Source organism: Ictidomys tridecemlineatus, unplaced genomic scaffold, assembly GCF_052094955.1.
Source record: "Ictidomys tridecemlineatus isolate mIctTri1 unplaced genomic scaffold, mIctTri1.hap1 Scaffold_52, whole genome shotgun sequence".
NCBI classification, from domain to species: Eukaryota; Metazoa; Chordata; class Mammalia; order Rodentia; family Sciuridae; genus Ictidomys; species Ictidomys tridecemlineatus.
The window spans coordinates 429,261-448,695 of NW_027523416.1; the positions used below are offsets into that span (position 1 = coordinate 429,261).

A 19,435-nucleotide genomic window follows, 5' to 3' on the forward strand; every position below is an offset into this window, starting at 1 on the left:
TGGATCCCCCAAATGGCTGTTTGTTAAACATAGACAAGTTTGCTTAAGAATGTTTTAAAAACTGTGTAAAAACATCTGACCTAGCCAAGAATGTTACAGCCTCTGCCACTGTGGAGAGGAAAGGGAATTGTGCAAGTAAGGCCTCTGCCTCTGCTGGGCACCCAACAGCACTGACACAGACCCAGCAATGAAACACCACTGTACCTGCAACAGGTACAGAAAAACAATGGGAGAACATCTGAAGCCCCTCACCCCCCCGCTCATAACTTCTTTGTTCCAAGAGGGTGCTGAGAAAAATGAAGGTCTAAGTATCAAGTAGGATGGCCTCACATTCAATAGTCTCTGTGTAGCCATAGAGATCATGGAGAATCAGACAATAAAAGGACCACCAACCCGAGGATGAGTCTGGAGTGACATGGATATGAAGGTCAGTGGGATCCTTAAGGCCCTGTCCTCACATGCAGAAGAGGAAGTCATTCTTTTCTTTCAACTTTTTATTTTTGCTTTTTAAAAATTTCTATTGTTTATATTTCATATCATACCATAAGGACAATTTCTAGTCCAAAATTGGAAATGGCATGACAGTCTTTGTTCCAAAATAGTACATTATTGTCTAGGTAAGAACATTAAAAGAGGAAAATTACCAAAGATTATATTTTTTTAAAACACTGATTTGAATTTGCTTTTTACATGATATTGTACAAATGTTTGTCACAGGCATTTACTTCAATAAGAGGTGAGTCAGTCTTCATTTTGCCTTGGTGCTTGGTGAATTAAATGTCATGAATAAGGAGTACAAAATTTGTTGTCCATACTTTTAGGACAGAGATGGACCTGATATCTAAAATGTAAACTAAGCATTATCATATGTGTGTGATTATATATTTATGTCTTCTTTGTTTTAGATTTATCATACTTGCAATTAAATTCAGATGTTTGATACTACCAATTCAAAGTCTGTCACACACATTTTTTAAGTGCACATTTATTTGTAATTTTAAAATCCAATAAAAAGGATATATATAAAATAATATTTTCTATTATTTTGGGATAATTTTAACATAATTTAAAATAATGGTATTGTCAAATCATTATTTGGTCATAACATTTTGTAGATGGCACAAAACATGAAATGGGTCTTAAAAATCTAGCAAGAGAAAAATTTTGCAATTTGTACTGCACATCTGCAATTTGTACACACATACAAATTGTGTGAAAATATGAAAACACATGCACAATTTCTTTTGGTTGGTAACTGATTAGTAGTTGAGGAACTGCTCCAACCTTTCAAGATAAAGAGTAAAATCATAAGAAGTTTATTCACTTTGAAATTATATTAAAAGTTTGATAAAAATCTTAGGGGTCATTAGCATTCAAACAATAATATTTCTAGGTCTGTCAAAAATTATACTTTATTAAAGTTGTTTGTATATAGGTTATATGAGTATATTCTTGTTTTTATTTTCTTTATTGACTGGTACTAGAAATATGTATTTTTCTGTGTTCAGAAATATGTGATTTGGATAATGGCTGAATTCTTAAGTGTCACCATCATATCTGGAAAAAAAGAATAAATACTCTCACAAAACCTAAGAAGAATCAGTGGGTATATGCTTCATACACAGATGCCATTTAGCATGCAAGGAAGAGTTACTACAGGTGTTGGGTTAAAAATTTGAGTGGCCAGGGGACTTTCAAGAAAAAGCAGGCCTGGGGCTGGGGATGTGGCTCAAGCGGTAGCGTTCTCGCCTGGCATGCCTGCGGCCCGGGTTCGATCCTCAGCACCACATACAAACAAAGATGTTGTGTCCACCAATAACTGAAAAATAAATATTAAAATTCTCTCTCTCTCCTCTCTCACTCTCTCTTTTAAAAATAAGAAAGAAAAAGCAGGCCAGATGTTGCTTAGAGCCTTGATGAAGAGCCTACTCAATAGACATTTCCTATGAACCAATTTCTGCAAAGCTCTGGAGAAAACCTTTTGACTTCAAGTGACAAGATTCATGGATTAAAAAACAAAACAAACAAAACAAAACAAACTGAGCCAGACATAGTGCTGCATGCCTGTAATCCCAACAACTTGGCAAGTTAAGGCAAGAGAGGCCAGCGTGGGCAACTTAGCAAAACCTTGTTTCAAAATAAAAAAATAAATCAAAGAGCTGGGGATGTAGCTAGGTGGTAGAGCATCCCTGACTTCAATCCCCAGTACTACAAACAAACATGTAGAAACAAATTATAAAAAAGAAATCTTTCAAAACTGCTTGAGAGTAATAGAATATTAACAAGCCTTAAAACTATTGAAAAACAGCTAGGAGAACTACCAGATAACATTGAATGGTATTTTCCTTTCCTTTCAATATAAGTACATGACTGGATGAGGGACTCTGGCTCTGACTGTTTGGCTCAGTCTGAGAATTTGAGACTTTGAGAGAAAGGATGTGCTCGGAGAGCCAGAGTCTATCTGCACACTTTGGTGGTATTTACTGTTTAACCCTAAATATATTCTGAAATTCTGTGAAATAAGGATGCCCTAATATTCATGGAACAGCAATGAATATTTTGTTGCAGTTTTCAACTTCCTATATGCATGGGTAAGAAAAAAACTGCACTTTAGCTGAAAATGAAATACATATTTGCTTAACTCTCAAGTTCAACTCAGAATTGAATATTTATGCAGGAAAGAAACAAGTACAGGTTTGATATTAAAGAAGTTAAATTCACTCTTCATTTTGAGTTTCAAAAAAACATTTTTTGTACATATCTAAGACTATATAAAAGATGAATAACCAATACAAATCTAGAATAATGTTGAGATTGCTAGGCTTATGTTTAGGTCACTCAGAAACGTTTTTTTAAATTTTGTCTAAAATTGTGACATGGCTATTTGTGCATGTGGTACTAGGAAATGAATGTAGGGCTTCACACAGGTGAGGCAAGCACCCTACCACTGAGCTACATCCCTAGTTCTTTCTATTTTGAGACAAAGTTGCCCCCACTGGCCTCAAACTTGCAATCCTCCTGCCTCAATTTCTCAAGTAGCTAGGATTATAAGCATATAATCCTGGCCAGCTATTTTTTTTTAAATTTGTATTACTTTGGTTTATCATTTAGAAGCTTTAATATTCAACATGATAAATAAATTTTCAGGTAATAAATAATAGGTTATATATTTTTATCCTCTATTTAAATGAAATCTACTGAGATTACCTTAAGAAAATTAAACTACTATTTGGACTTAAGCCAGTTAGTGTTTAAAGCAGTACAAAAAAGTTACTGTCTTATGAGAATTGAAGGCTTTGAAAATGATAATAATGTCAAAGAAAGGTTCAACAATTTTTTATTCTTTTCAAGAAAGGTTGGATAAAAATCCATTTTTTATTTTAAATGGGAATAAACTACTCTTGATCATACCATATTCATATATTATACTTTATCTCATTAGCTTAACAGTAGTAGTGTTTACCATGTGTGTTTGTCGAAACTTATAAAGCTGTACATTAAAAAAGATGCCTTTTATATATGTAAGGGACACCTTAATAAATCTTTTTTTAAAAAGATCACAATAAGCTAGATGCTATAGCACAAGCCTGGAATCCAGGTGACTTGGGAGGCTGAGGCAGGAGGATCCCAAGTTTAAGACTAATCTCAGCAACTAAGTGAGGCCCTAAGCAACTAAGTGAAATCCTGTCTCAAAATAAAAAATAAAAAGGGCTGAGAATGTGGCTCACTGGTAAAGTACCCCTGTGTTAAATCCTCAGTACCAAAAAAAAAAAAGTACAACAAACTTACAATTATATAAATTACATAAAATAAAGGTAATAAAAATGTTATAATTCTTAGAAGCACCCTGCCATGATAATGTAGACACAACAGCCTTATCACGAATGAAATCTTGGATGTCCACAGTATAACAATTTTTTTCCCATTCTATAATTAAGTTAAAGGTCAAATTGTCCTTCAATGACATTTTCAATTTTATAATGACACAGGCCCTGGAAAATATGATCAAAAATCAAATATAGCCAATTGAACTATATGTACTCTTTCTTACTTTGAGGAAAATAATTCATGGAATAGAAAGGTTTAGTTAGCTTTCTGTATCTCTGAAATAAAATACCAAAATGCTATATCAGAATAAAAAAATCTAATTACTTTGGGCTTAATCTTTCATAGCAAATAGACTTAATTTACAGAGTTTCTTTTCAACTCAGCAACCTGAACCCCATAAAGACCTGTCCATTTCATGACTTACATCATCTGCTTTAAGGATCTTGTTTGCTACAGAAGTATAACTAGTGAACAAATAACCAAACCCAGAAATTTATAGAACTGGAATCTATTTCAATTACAGCATGTGGTTTGAAAAGGAAATAAAAAATGCAGAAAAATTTTAGCAAATTTATTTACCACATCATCTCAGCAATCTTGAATTTCCTACAAATATAACAAGTAAAATATAGCTCTTTATTCATAAAGACAAGCATATTGGAAATAATTACCTTGTACCAAAGAAACACTAACAATAACATGTTATAGTGATTGTAATTTTTCTAATAATCCTATGGTGTAGGACTGTTAGCATCATTTATAGGTGATAATGAAAATACAGTAGCCACCACTACCCCAGCAAATGAAAAGTATAATGCCAAATGATTTGTATGTGGTGCCTAATTTTCATTGTAACCCTATGAATTAGCCATTGTCAACATCTCTTTTTATAAAGAATTAAGTACAGTCACTGGCAGATGTTAGACTCAAAAGCGCAGGTATGTTATTGGTCTAAGCCTATACTGTTTATATTTCAAACGTCTTCTACCAAAGAGTATTTAAATTACTGAAATATGACTTTAATTATGAAGTTTTCTGGATGATATGTATATTATATTTAATTATACCATAAAGCATAGAGTCTTTTAAAAAAATGCATCACAATAGTACAGTGCTATTTCTACACTTCCAAAAATGAACTAATTCATCAGAAGTAAAAACTGTGCACTGTATAAGAACAGAAGAAAGTATAGAAGTAGAAGAGGCAAATAATTTACTCAGGGTGCTTGACTAGGGTATTTTACAACCTTGTCAACATCTTCCAAAAATAAAAAGGACTTGCTATGTATTCTTTATTTCCCTGTTAAGGGCAACTGTTTAGTATCTATTCCTCCAGGTCCAGGTTTCACAATCATATATGATTATTTAAAGAACAGCTAGATATATAAAGAAAAGAATTAACATAGCAAACAGTTACTCTAGAAAGCCTACTTACAATGTTGGTCTATGGCTAGCATCTGGGAACCTGGATTTCAGCAGGATTCCCTCATGCCCTGTTAAGAAGATCACTGTGCCTAAACCGTCCATGCAAACAATATGGTTTGTGCTGAACACTTGCTTTCTTGCTGGAGTCTGTAGTTTTGGTTCATGCTAACCCCAATAAGTGTCTTGTGCACTGAATCTCTACAGTGCTTCCCCAATAGACAATATTTTTTCATTTCACAGGTGTGAAAGAATGTTGAGAGAATCAAGTACATATTTGACTCTGCTGGGAGAGGACTCTTAGAAGTTTGGTTTCCTCTAGAATTTGCCTGTGTGCCTTTACCCTTTGCTGACTTTGTTCTTGTGTTTTCTTATTGTAATGACTCAGAATACAACTGTGAGTACAGCTATATGCTGAGTCCTGTGGGTCTTCCTAGCCAATCACTAAACATGGGATGTTTTGAGGATCCCTGACACAAATAGTAAGATACTTTCACAATAAACCGATAGCTACCGCTAACAGAATGGCCATGATAATTTGCTTAAGATTGGCAAACCTGGAGATGTTTTACCCGCCACTAACAAGTACAAAAGTAAGTTCCAAACACCTGACCTTGAATTATATAATGTACATTTTTTTGTACCCACCAGGCACTCTAGCAGGAAAAGAATTAGGAGACCCTGCTCCAGCACCACCTTCTTCTTCATCTTCTTCAAATTCCAAATGCTCTTCCTCACCAGGGGCTAAAATTCTCCTATATAAAAAAGGACAGAAAAATTAGTGAGCTACTCCACTTAATACACCAGCTAACCCTCATAGCCACTAACTTCCCAGATAAGATGCTGATTATTAGGTTGATGTTGATATAAATGTCAATGTCAATCATCTCATTGCTACCAGTCATATCACCAATACCAAATTTGATAGGGAAAAAATACAGAAATATTTGAAAAACAGGCATAAAATAGATAATAAAATCAGAAGACAAAATATGGATGCTTATTTATTTACCTTAATGGGCTAGGCTGAACATCAAATGGAAATTCTTTATTATATTTGAGAATATTTTTTAGGACTAGAATAAAGACATAGACAAACATTAGTCTTATATCTTAGTCTTACATGTTATGTAAGTCTTATATATTAGTTAGTCTTATATGTTATATCTTAAATTGATACTTTTAATCTATTTTATAGTGTATTAAGCACACATTAATATATGTATTTTAAATTCTGAGCTTCACTATCATTTTAAGACTCTGCAATTGACTACTGAGTGTCTTAGCAAAATAAAAATGTCCATAGTGGACTGCAGGTACCAGTATTTTCAGAGTACTGTAAGATCTCCAAGGAAAGTCTCAGAGCCCTCATAGAAAATGAACCATAAAATAGTTCTCCAATGTACAAGGTCCTAGGTGATATGGGGTACCAGTGAAAGAGAATACCTCTTCTCCTGAAGTATTTTAATTAAAAGATTGATACTGAAGATGATTAATTAAAGAGAAATAGATAATCACATCTTATTCTTTATCCTAAATAGATTTCCCTCAATACTTATCACACTGGTAAGGTTTGTAGCAGCAAGGTTATAATTCCAATATTCCTTTTATGATGAAATTTATTGTATATGTGTGCACACATATATACATGCATATATATATATGTGTGTTTGTATATATATATATATATATATATATATATATATATATATATATATATATTTACACGTGTGTACACACACATACACATACACACACACACACACAGCAGACTTTCTCCTCAGGGAAGTCATCAAACAACATAATGCTATCACCTCTTGTGTCCTGGTTGATTACTTTCTGGCATGTAAGCCTACAGACAGATGTTCTACAATTCTATCTGTATCTGGAAAAGTATTTTATGAAATTTATTGTTTCATTTCCCAATTTATGGGTTCCTAGTGACTACCTGCAATTATTTCAAGGTTAATATTTAGCATTATTAATTGGGCAACCCATGGTTTTTACTCTAATTACTCAGACTTTAATTTTGGAGTCTTGCAGATTTCAGTTAAAAGGAGTATGGCATATTGGGTTCCTAAATAAGGAAATTCAAAAAGAACAGGTTGTAATTACATAACTTATTCCAATAGGAGTCAATCATACAGTGAGAAAGAAGTTGGAAACTTGTACCCAGATTCTCATTACTCACTCTTATTCTCTCTCCCTTTAGCTCTTCTTCATTCTTTATGTCTTTCTTCTTCTCAACAAATGCATACCGAGTACTCACAATGTTCCAATCACTGTTTTAGGTGCTAAAGATACACAGTAATCAAGAACTCATATTTGGACCTTAGACCTTACTAAGGAAAAGTAGACAATAAATATGCCAACAAATAAACAAGATAATGTAAGATGTGATTAGTGGTATGAAGGATACAAGCAGGATGCTGTGTAAAAGCAGAGAGAACCTGGTAGAGTAGCTAAGGTAGACAGGGTGCCTTTCAAAACTAAACTGTAAGAAGACATTTGAGCCAAGACCTGAGATGAGAGGAATCATCCATAAGTGGCTCTAGCATAAGGCTTCCCAAGTATTAAAGAACAGGCTGGAGCAACAACAAAGGTTCCAAGTAGGAAACAGTTTGCCTTATTCAAGGCACAGAAAGGACTGTGGGAACTTAAGTCTGACAAGCAAAGGGGAAGCAGCAGGAGATCAGAGTAGAAGGTTTAAACCAAAACCTAGCCCTACAATTACAACAATAACTTGAACATTTACATAAATACTCTAATCTCCCAGTTCTAAAATGAGAATGCTACTTCCTTTACAGGCTATTGAGAGAATTACAGCCTAAATAAATGTATACAAAATGGCAAGGGAAAATCTAAAATGGACATTCACTCTCTCCATGACCTTTTTGATCTAGTTGACTAGAATCCTAATATTTCTTATCTCACTAAGAAGTACTGTTTATTTTTTAATACAAGAACATATTTTCTATACTTCTGCATGATCATTGTTACTAAACTATTAAATCAACTCAATATTAATAAGTAATATTAATAAATATTGATCACTTACACAACAATGGAATAGATACCAAGAATGGGGAGCAGGTAACAAAAAGATCATGTCTCACTCATACCAGAAACAAACACACAGAAATGATCATATTGCAATAAGAGTCTAATGAAATGAGCAAAAAAATCAACCATTAAAAATGTATATAACAATAATTTTTAAAAGCTGATCCTGCTATGGTGGCATATGTCTGTAATCCCAGGTACCAAAAGCCTGAGTCAGGAGGACTAGAAGTTCATCTGCCTAAGCAATGTAGGGAGACCCTGTCTCAAAATAAAAATAAAACAATAAAAGGGCTGGGGTTGTAGTTCAGTGGTAGAGTGCTTGCCTTGCACATGTGGCAATGGGTTCAATCCTTAGCACTACATGAAATGAATAAATAAAGTAAAGGTATTGTGTCCATCTACAACTAAAAATGTTTTAAAAAATAAAAATAAAAAGGACTGGAAATATAGCTCAGTGGCAGAGCACCCCTGGGTTCAATCCCCAGTACGTCAAAAACAAACAAAAAAGTTGAAAAATATCTTGGTTATTAAGAATATCTTGGCTGAGTGTGGTAGTGCACACCTGTAATCCCAGAGGCTTAGGAGGATTAAGAATTCAAAGCCAGCCTCAGCAAAAGTGAGGCATAAGCAACTCAGTGAGACCCTGTCTCTAAATAAAATACAAAATAGGGCTGGGGATGTGGCTCAGTGGTTATCTTGCATTTGTATTGTAACAGAATAATTAAATAGTATTTTCATTTCTTTGGTATCAAAGCTCTGAAGAGGAAGTATTTGCTTTAGAATAATAGCTTTGTTATATTATTTTTACAAGTTAAAGTACTATGAAATATTTAATTTATGTGAATAGCTTTAGAACAAATTTAAATAGCTTTAAAACAAATTCTGTTTTACTTTCTATAACTGTATTATAGGTTTACATTTTCAACAACTATGGAATAACAGATTCTATTGTTCTTTTAAAATAGCTTAAACTTTACATAGAGTTTTCTTTCTACCAATACTAGCAATGATGTCTTAGGAGGATCTCAAGAGGAGCTTGAATTTTACAAAAGACATTATCATAAGTATGAAGCATGTCATGGGTTGGAGATTCATTGGCTGATTTGGTAGGACTTACACACTTTGGATCACTACATGGCAGACATCTGATGCTACTCCACCATGGAAAATTCAGCACTCCCAGCCTTTCTCTTGGAGCACAGACCTACCAACCTCCTGAAGCTAACCCTCAAAAGATGACACACAGGCAAATATCAAAATGCATTTTGCTTTTGGTGACTGACGTGTTTCATTTTTGTGGTAGGAAAATGGGCAGCTGCCTCAATTTTGAAAGGTTATTTTTTAAATTATAGGAAAAGATTCCTTCAAAACATTCAAATCTATTTAACTCAACACAATCTTGCCAAGTTCATACTACACTTAAAGCATTCAATAGGCTCTGGGGTGGGGGAAGAGTTCATTCAAATCTCTTTGAGGACTAAAACAAATACAAGTGAAAATAACACATGTGAGAATCTGAAAATGGATAGTTAAAATGATTCTATACAGGAGAGGAGGCAGAGTTTAATTATGCCTCTATAGAGACAGCAGAGAAAGCTTTCAGGGAGAGGTGGGATTTCTGTGAAGCCTTGAAGGGTGGCTTAACAGAAGGGAATTTTGCAGGGTGGTGGTGGGGAGATATGCTTGAGTAAGCAGCAGTACATTACTGCAATTAACATAAGAAAAAATGGCTCAGACTTTCACAATCATAGTTTTAGTATTTTCAGCAAAATTTAAAAGATTTCAAAATGTTCAAGTAAAGAATACATCAGCCTAATAAACCAGCCAAGAGCTAGTGATGTAGCTCAGTGGTAGAGGATTTGCCTTATATGGGAAATGCCCTGGGTTCGATCCCCAGCACCACACACACGCATTAAATTTAAAAAAACCTTTTTTTAAAAGAAAGGAAACCAGTTAAGTTCAACATATTAAAAGTTAGAATTCACTATTTTCCTTAGAAGAGGCTTAACATTTTAAAAAGAAAGCTTGAATAAGTATACTTAATCTGAAATATTACTAAATACCAATTTGTAGAAAATATTTAATTCCAACTCAATAATTAACTCACAACAAGTGCCCTGCTTGGATAAATTCCAAATTACAGAGTCTACCCTACTGAAATACAGAATACTCACTTATGTTTCTTTGAGAAGCAACAGCAAATTAAAATCATCTAAAAAGATAACTATCAAGAAGGGAAAAGTACAAATGAAAAACATTATATAAAGTATAATAAAGTGAATCTCCAAAATACTCTTTCCATTTCTATTCCAAATCTTTTTTAAAAAGCCAAAAAAGTAATAGATTTTAACCTGATCTTCGACTAATACATGGGTCAATAATTTCTTAGGAATTTGAACTGGAGAGCTGTACTTAGGAATGATGTAGTACAGCACCACTACAGATATTACTAACAGCATAGGGAAAGAACCAATCCAGGTGACCCTAAAACTCATTGCTGGGATTTACAAGCTAGTGTCAGTGTTGTCCTTAGCAGAATGTTACTGAGAGGATTCGAGTGCTTAGCATATAGATGCTATTCTAAAAAAAAAAAAGGCAATTTATGAAAGATCTTGTGAGGCAATAGAAGTACTTGAGTATGCTCAGAGGAAGAGAAGAGATAATAAATATATGAAATAAACATCCACAGTCTTTACGGCCACTCTGTGTATCTATAAGATTCTTAAATTTTGTTTGGAAACAAACAACTAATAGGAAATAGTGACTGAATAAGAAGCCAAAATCCTAATAATTTTTATCATAAAAAACTGAGGGCTGGTGACATAGTTTATGGTAAAGCACTTGTCTAACATGCCCAAAGCCCTTAGTTCAATCCCCTGCATCATCTCTCTCTCTCTCTCTCTCTCTCTCTCTCTCTCTCTCTCTCTCTCTCTCTCTCTCACACACACACACACACACACACACTCACACACAAACATAATTTTCAGTAGAACCACCATATAAACAACTGTTGCAATCTTCTATTTAAAGCCATCAATGTGTTTTTCTCAAAATAATCTTATATGTAGTCAGTCATAAAAGATCATATATCATATGAGTCCATTTAAATAAAATGTCTACAATAGGACAATTTATAGACAGAAATCAAACTAATGGTTTCATAGGGCTGGGAATTGGAAGGGATTTTAGGGGGATGGCAAGAAGTGAATGACTGCTTATGGGAATAGGGTTTCTTCTTGTGGTGATGAAAATGTCCTAAAATTGATTGTGGTGATGTCTGCATAACTCTTCCAATTTACTAAAAAAATTGAATGATACGTTAAATTGGTGAATTGTGCTTTATATAAATTATATCTCAATCTTATACAAAGTATTTATTAATGCTTTTGAGAAATAAAGTTTTAGGTACAAAAAAACCCCAAAATTTGTGAGAAATATTACATTGATTAGTATCCTTATATACATTGGATATAGGCATAAGAACTATTTCTGAATATAAGTTGTGTCTCTTATAACATCTCCAACTCTTATGATCTAGGGCTGGAGATGTAGCTCAGTGGTGAAATACTTGCCTAGCATGTGTGAGGTCATGGGTTTGATCCCCAGAACCACAAAGAATACAAAACTTTATGATCTGGATTACATAAAGAAACCAAAACTATTAAAATGACAGAATTCTTGCCATATTCAGAAGAATGGTGTTCTGAAGAAATGAAATATGATCATCTAAAACTGTGGAAAAGCCACCAGAATCACAACAAATCTGCTATGCATTCCTTTGTTGTTGTCTGTTGTTGTTGTTAACTTCTCTTTTCCAACCCAAACAACAGAAAATCAGATCCCCTTCAGTAAACTCTGAGAATCCTTTTTCTATCCTGGATCTGCAATACAATCACATTTCAGCTATCTCAATAATATATGTCTTTGTTAGAATTGCTATAATGAATTAGATATTGGCAGTTTGTGGAATTTATAGGAACATTCTATTTAGTTCTTTTTTGGCAGGGGGTACTGGGATTAAACTCAGGGGCACTTGACCACTGAGCCACATCCCCAGCCCTATTTTGTATTTTATTTAGAGACAGGGTCTCACTAAGTTGCTTAGTGCCTTGCTTTGCTAGGGTTGGCTTTGAATTTGATATCCTTCTGCCTCAGCCTCCCGAGCGGCTGTGATTACAGGCATGCGCCACTGTGCAAGGCTCTCTTTAGTTCTTAAATTAATATTTTATCTCTTACTCAAAGCATGTTTACATTAAAAGGATTGCACTAGTGTGAACTGAGATACACTGACAAATGTTCTGAGATTTAGGCCCTGCTCAGTTACTGGAGATTGAAGTGAAACAGGACAAACAAATCATTTCATTTCTTTCCTCAATAGAGAATGTGATCACAAGTCTGAGACTCTTTTCTGTTTGAAAATGCTTTGATTTTATGATTCCCTACTTAAAAATCTTACTTAGTTGGATAAATAAAATCTACTATTTCCTAGTCACATAAATGCACTGAGATGTGCAATCTTATCTCAATAAAAAAAGAGTACAGGAGCTGGGTTATAGTTCAGTTGGCAGAGCATTTGCCTTGCATGTGTGAGGTACTGGATTCAATCCTCAACACCACATAAAAACAAATAAATAAAATAAAGGTATTGTATCTGTCTACAACTAAAAAAGTTTTTTTTTTTTTAAAAAAGGCTACATTAACTTACATTCATTCAGTTATTCACACTGTGCCTTTGCCCATACTGCAGACAGTTCTAAGAGAGCAATCATTTGAAGCAGCAGAAAGGCTTTATTTGGGAATATCCTAACCAACAAGATAACTGAAGGAATTGTTTACTTTTTAAAATTTTGAAGAAGGGAAAAAATGGAGACAACAAAAAAACACTTTGTAATGCATTCCCAACATTCAGACTGTAGTTTTCAATAACATGTAATGTGAATGGGCATTAATGACTGTAACCTTATATTCTCTACTGGACTCTACTGAAAATGTTTATCAAAATAATTATAATCTTATTAAAGCCATTAAGACAAATTAAAGGTTAATTTGGATATTTAGATGAAGTACAACATATATATTCTATAATAAAGATTAAATCCAAATGGTAATTAAAAATACAAATATTGTAGGAATTTTAAAAGCACCAAAAAATAAGAGAAATAAATCCAATCACTTTCTGTGCTAAACAATCTTAATATTCACAACAGACAAAACTCTCTTCCTAAAAAAATATCACTAAAAAATATAAAACAAAACTTACTTGGTTCTAGCTTCTTCAGGTCCTCCAGTTTAAATTCTTCCTGGGACTGTGTGGAGTAAATTTAAAATATGCATATTATATCTTTTCATTACAAAGATTTCACTGCACCCTATGTCTTTTAAATGGTAAGAATAAAATATTTAAAATAAATATATTTCTTGTTTTGAAGGTAGAAAATGAAAAGTTCCAAACTGATTTTTGGAATATTCAAGCTAATAGAAACAGAAAAAATTATAATCATATCTTTTATTTCTACCGTTTACAAAGTATGAACTAAATCATTTAAGTGTGAGTTCAACTGATCAATTCCAATTGTTATAAAACCCTTCTGAGATAATATTGCTTTGGGCATGAATGTCTAATATCTTATCAGAATAATTTAGAATAATTCATTTAAAAAAATCCATTTATCTGTAAAGCTGCACTTCGCAATTCCAAGCATGTTGCAATTTTGCCTATGGTTTTCTGTAGGAAAAAAAATGCTATAAATCCCAAGATAATTTTAACTGTCAGTTACTAAAATCAAGAATTTTTATTTATAAGAGATCTATAGGGACTGGGATTTTAGCTCAGTGGTTGAACACTTGCCTCACATGTGTGAGGCACTGGGCTCGATCCTCAGTACCACATAAAAAAAAATAAATAAAACAAAGATATAGTGTCCATCTACAATTTAAAAAATTTACAAAAGAGATCTATACTTCTTTAAATAAATTAATCTTCCTTTTCTAGCACCTTGCAGATTTTAGAGAAGAGAATCAGAAGACAAAGGGCTGAGAAGTGGGAGAGAGATGAGTATATATTCTCTTCTAAACTAATATGCCACAACCAATTCTAAATCAAGTTTGGTTTGGTGATAGGTCTAGATATGAGTTAATTATATATAATTTAATTATATATTATTTTAATTATATATAATTTAATTATATATAATTTAATTAGATATGGTCTGCAGTTACACCTGGCAGCCAGAAATGCCTCCTGGGCAGGTATTATAAATAATATGTTCCTCAGAAATCAGGCTTCCAGGAAAGGAGGAGGTACAGACCACTTCACAGGTAGAGGTCACTGGAGTTTTAGGAAGGAAAGACCTTTTAAAGTCACTTAAGAGTTCTCTAATCTCTCATTTCTTATATAAGGAAAACCAGGCCCAGATCCAAAGCCAGGATGCAAGACTTAAGTCTTCTGACTCTAGGTCTCAGCTCTCTCCCCTAGGTCCTGCAGCCTCCTGGATCTTTTGGAGTACAAGATCTGGGGGTTTTTATAACCAATGACAAGCTGGACAGCTATAAATTAAAGAATCAATAGCATTATCAACAACAACTCTAGTCTCAGAATAATAAAGAAAATGAAGAAAAAGTTAATTTTTTCCTCATCACTTAACAAGGTTCATTTTTTGATATTAACCTGTTTGTTTTGTAATTTTAAAATGTTTTAGGAGGTCAAAAGACTTTAATCTCAGGCCATGTGGCTCACATGTTCTACTCCTGAGCAACAAATGCTGGAGAAATCTAACTAATTGAAGGCAAATAGGTGACTAAAATATGGGATCATTAAAACTTTTTTACATTTTTTATTGTCTTCATATTCATAACATACTTCATTAACTATTAATTTATGTACCTAGATATCTAAGATTCTATTCATCAAGATTTAGATATTTTAAGTCTTAATTCAATGATGCCAGCTGATCACTTCCTAATCAGTTCCTAGATAGATTTCACAAATCTTACAGAAGTGGGATAGTGTATAGTCTTTGTTCCTTTCCTTAAGCATATCAGCTATTTCCTTTGTGATAATTATTTTCCAGGACTAACATCCTAAGTCTCTTAAATCTATTGTGGATATTAGCACTTACTAAGGAAAAACGAAAAACACCCTTTCAAATTGTAGTAACATAATTTTTTTAAGTAGATTTTAAATATTTTAAAAATACAAATATATTTGGGCAAGAAATACGGCTAACCCTCTGGGGGCTTTTTCTCCCCAAACTCCTGGAACTAAGAATCAATAAACACAGGCCTATGGATTAAAAACTTGCTTAAGTTTAATTAAAAAGTTATGCAAAAAATTACTCCCATTTCCCCTTGTGCAAAAAAAGAAAAGTATTAATAAGACTGAATTAGGTCACCAGGGTTTTCACACTGCCTTTTCTTAAGAGATGAGGAAAAGGGGGATAGTAGAGGATAGGAAAGGTAGCAGAATACAACAGTTACTAATAGGGCATTATGTAAAATTGTGGCTGTGTAACCAATGTGATTCTGCAATCTGTATTTGGGGTAAAAATGGGAGTTCATAACCCACTTGAATCTAATGTATGAAATATGAAATGTCAAGAGCTTTGTAATGTTTTGAACAACCAATAATAAATAAATAAATAAATAAAAATAAAATAAAATTTATTCAAAAAAAAAGAGATGAAGAAAAGACTAACATATATTTTTCACTATCTACAAGATTAAAAATTGACTTAACACTACTTACTCTGAACCAGGAGAAAATGGGTGTTGTTTCCTCCCATTTCTTCTCTTCTTTTAGAATAAGTTACTTTAAAGTATCCCCTTTTACATAATCTCTATCAGGGAATCAACTTGACATACAAAAATTTTAATTCAAGGAAGAAAGAACAGTAGTGAAACATTTTGCAATCTTATATGTTTATTTAGCTGACAGGTCTGTATGCCAAGTTCTTGACTTGACCTAATTTTTTTTCCATTTGTTTTTTGGTTTGGGGGGTTTTGTGTGTGTTTTCTTTTTTGCTTTGAGAGGTGATACATAAAGAGTTATGAAAATTCAGAGTTAAGCATTGAGGTGGAATGCACTTATTCCCAATCCTTCTGTTTTTCCAAGTGACTCGGAACAAACTCCAGTCTTTGGGTTACCCATGCTTTTCAACTAAAGTGTGGATGACTTCCGTTAGAGTTAAATAAGGCCTAAATAGTTAAGAAAAGAAATTCATTAAGTGATAAGTTATATATCTGTATAAATGTTCACTTAATGTTAGGCAAAGCATGATCAATCTGATTTTTTTTTTACTTAAATATAACAGTTTTTTGTTTATTTTTCTGCTTAATGGACTCAAGAGCAATTTCATTTGGAATTGAATATATCTAGATATTATTTGATGGTACCTTTTGCTCTTCTGTGAATTCAGAATTGTTGTGTTGAGCTTGGGCCGCTTTTTGTAGATGTCTTGCTAATCTGTAAGAAAACATTTTTTTTTAAAGGACTGAAAGCAAACTATCTCAACTGCAACAAAGTAAAACAAATTAAATCTCTTAAAAACAATAAAGTACATAATACTTCGTTCTGTTTTTGAAGTAATTACACATTTTCAAGGCAAATCTACATTACCCTGAGAATCAAACTTTTTACAAAAAAAAGTTTGTACAAAATAATGATGCAATAAGATACTTTTCATACCATTTCACTGGGACAAATTTCAGAATCTTAAAGCTGAAAAGAATCTCAAAAAGCACATAATTCAACTTTCTTTATTATGCACTAATTTCTTCTATAAACAACTAATAAATAGTTTTCTAGATTCTACTTTAACACTTCCAGTGAGCACCGATAAGAGTATCAACCATAGATACATTATCATTCTATCATAATTAATTTCCCAATAAGATTTGCCCAAATCCAAATTACAGCCATGACAATAACTCCATCAAAATATGCTTTTGAAACATTTTTAATGGAAAATAAAGAAAAGCCGTCCACCAATCAAAAACAGAAAATACTGCTTGCCCAGTTATCATCATATCTAAAAATGGCAGGTAGGCCTTGAGTGAGTTTTCCAGGATGAATTTATGATGCTAGTCCAAGCTCAACAGTGAAGATCCAAAGCTATTTCTGAGACAGTAAAAGGCAAAAATTTACTCTTATGAAGAAAGAGGGGAAAAAAAGACCAATTTTAGACACAGTATTTGATTAGACATGTTTCTAAACAAGATATAAAAATGGCCAATAAACACATGAAAAGATATTCAGTATCATTAGACATCAGGGAAATGCATATCAGAATCATAAAATAATTACTTAGCACCCATGCAGATGGATATAATTTTAAAAAAATAGAGATGAAGAAAATAATAGGCGTAGGGAGAGTACGGAAAAAATTGGAACCCTCATGCATTGCTGATGGGAATGTAAATTGGTGCCAGCCGTTGTGGAAAAGTTTAATATAGTTAAATACAGAGGAACTGTATGCTCCATCAACTCCTAGATGGATATATCCAAAAAACTAAAAATAAATGTTCGCACAAAGCACATGTACACAAATGTTTATAGCAGCATTATTTGTAATAATCAAAAAGTCATACAACCAAATTGTCCATCAATTAATGGATGAACAAAACGTGGTACATATATTCAGTAGAATATTATTCGGTCATAAAGAGGAATGAAACTCAGATAATATGCTAGCTACAGTATGAATGAACTTCAAAAAGATTATGCTATATAAAAGAAGTCAGATGTAAATGGTCATGTTATATGATTCCATTTACATGAAATGTCCAGGAAAGGTAAATTCATAGAGAAAGAAAGCAGATGAGTGGTTGCCAGGATATGGAGAAATTTAGAATGATTGACACCAGGTATGAAGTTTCTTCTGGGAGTAGGAGAAATTTTTAGGAATTACAATAGTGATGGTTATAACACACTGTGAATACATTAAAGACCACTTCACTGTACACATTAAAATAGTGAGTTTTATGGTATATGCTAAAAAAAATGCAAGAAAAAAGCTAGCAAAAGATTTTGAAAATAAGATTGCTATTTTGGTTGAGGTATAGGAGTAGGAATGGCAGCAAGTGCTAGCTAGAAAAAGGCAATTAAAAAAGAGAGTTTATCACAGTTCCAAAAAACAAGTACTAGATAAGAGTTCTACTCTATGCAATCATATCCTTAAAGATCAAGTAGTATTCTCAATGGTCTCTATCCTCTTTATGAAAAGTCTGCATCCTTTATCATTAAGCAATAAATTCTTACAAGAAATCTTAACATTTGCTAAGATAGCTCCACCATGTTACTTAGTCAAATTTTCATCCATTTACTTACTTGCTTCCAAAGCTGGAAACCACACAATATATTTTCCTAAAATGTCATTCACTTACTCACAGTCTCACAGTTTTATGAATTCTTATGCAGAAGAAGGTACAAATAAATATGGCCCATTGTCCTTTTTCTGGATTTGCTTTCTTTTTTTTAAACTCTTGCTGACCTATGTGGACTCTTAAAGGAATTCATGGTCTATACACCCTTAGCAATGTCAACTATACATCCCTGAGTTCAGGGAAGTTATAGTGTAATAGTTTCTTTATTTGAATATTTCTACATATAATTTGCTTAATGTGGCTATCAACCTAAGCAGGATTCTTTTTTTTCTTTAAATAGTTTTGTTTTGTTATTTTTTTAGTTGTAGTTGGAACCAATACCTTTTATTTTATGTATTTATTTTATGTGGTGCTGAGGATGGAACCCAGTGCCTTGCACATGCTAGGCAAGTACTCTACCAATAAGCCCAAGCTCCAGCCCCAGCCCCTAAGCAGGATTCTTGTCAGGAAAAAAAAAGTATAGCTTTCAACTCCTGTTTAAATACTAATAATCAGGGCTGGAGTTGTGGCTAAGTGGTAGAGTGCTCGCCTAGCATGCACAAGGCACTGGGTTCGATCCTCAGCACCACATAAATGTAAAGAACACCTACAACTCAATAGGTAAGAGATAATTCAATTTAAAAAATAGGTAAAAGATTTGAACAGACATTTCACAAACAAGATTTACAGAGGGAAAAATAAGCATATGAAAAGACATTCAACATTATTAGACATTAGAAAAATGTAAATTAAACCTATAGTT

General features: G+C 33.1%; 1 pseudogene; it reads right to left on the bottom strand.

Annotated features, from left to right (window-relative positions):
• The window catches only part of LOC144373896 (axin interactor, dorsalization-associated protein-like), a 36,539-nt pseudogene that overhangs the window by 12,197 nt on the left and 4,907 nt on the right, over nt 1-19,435 (bottom strand).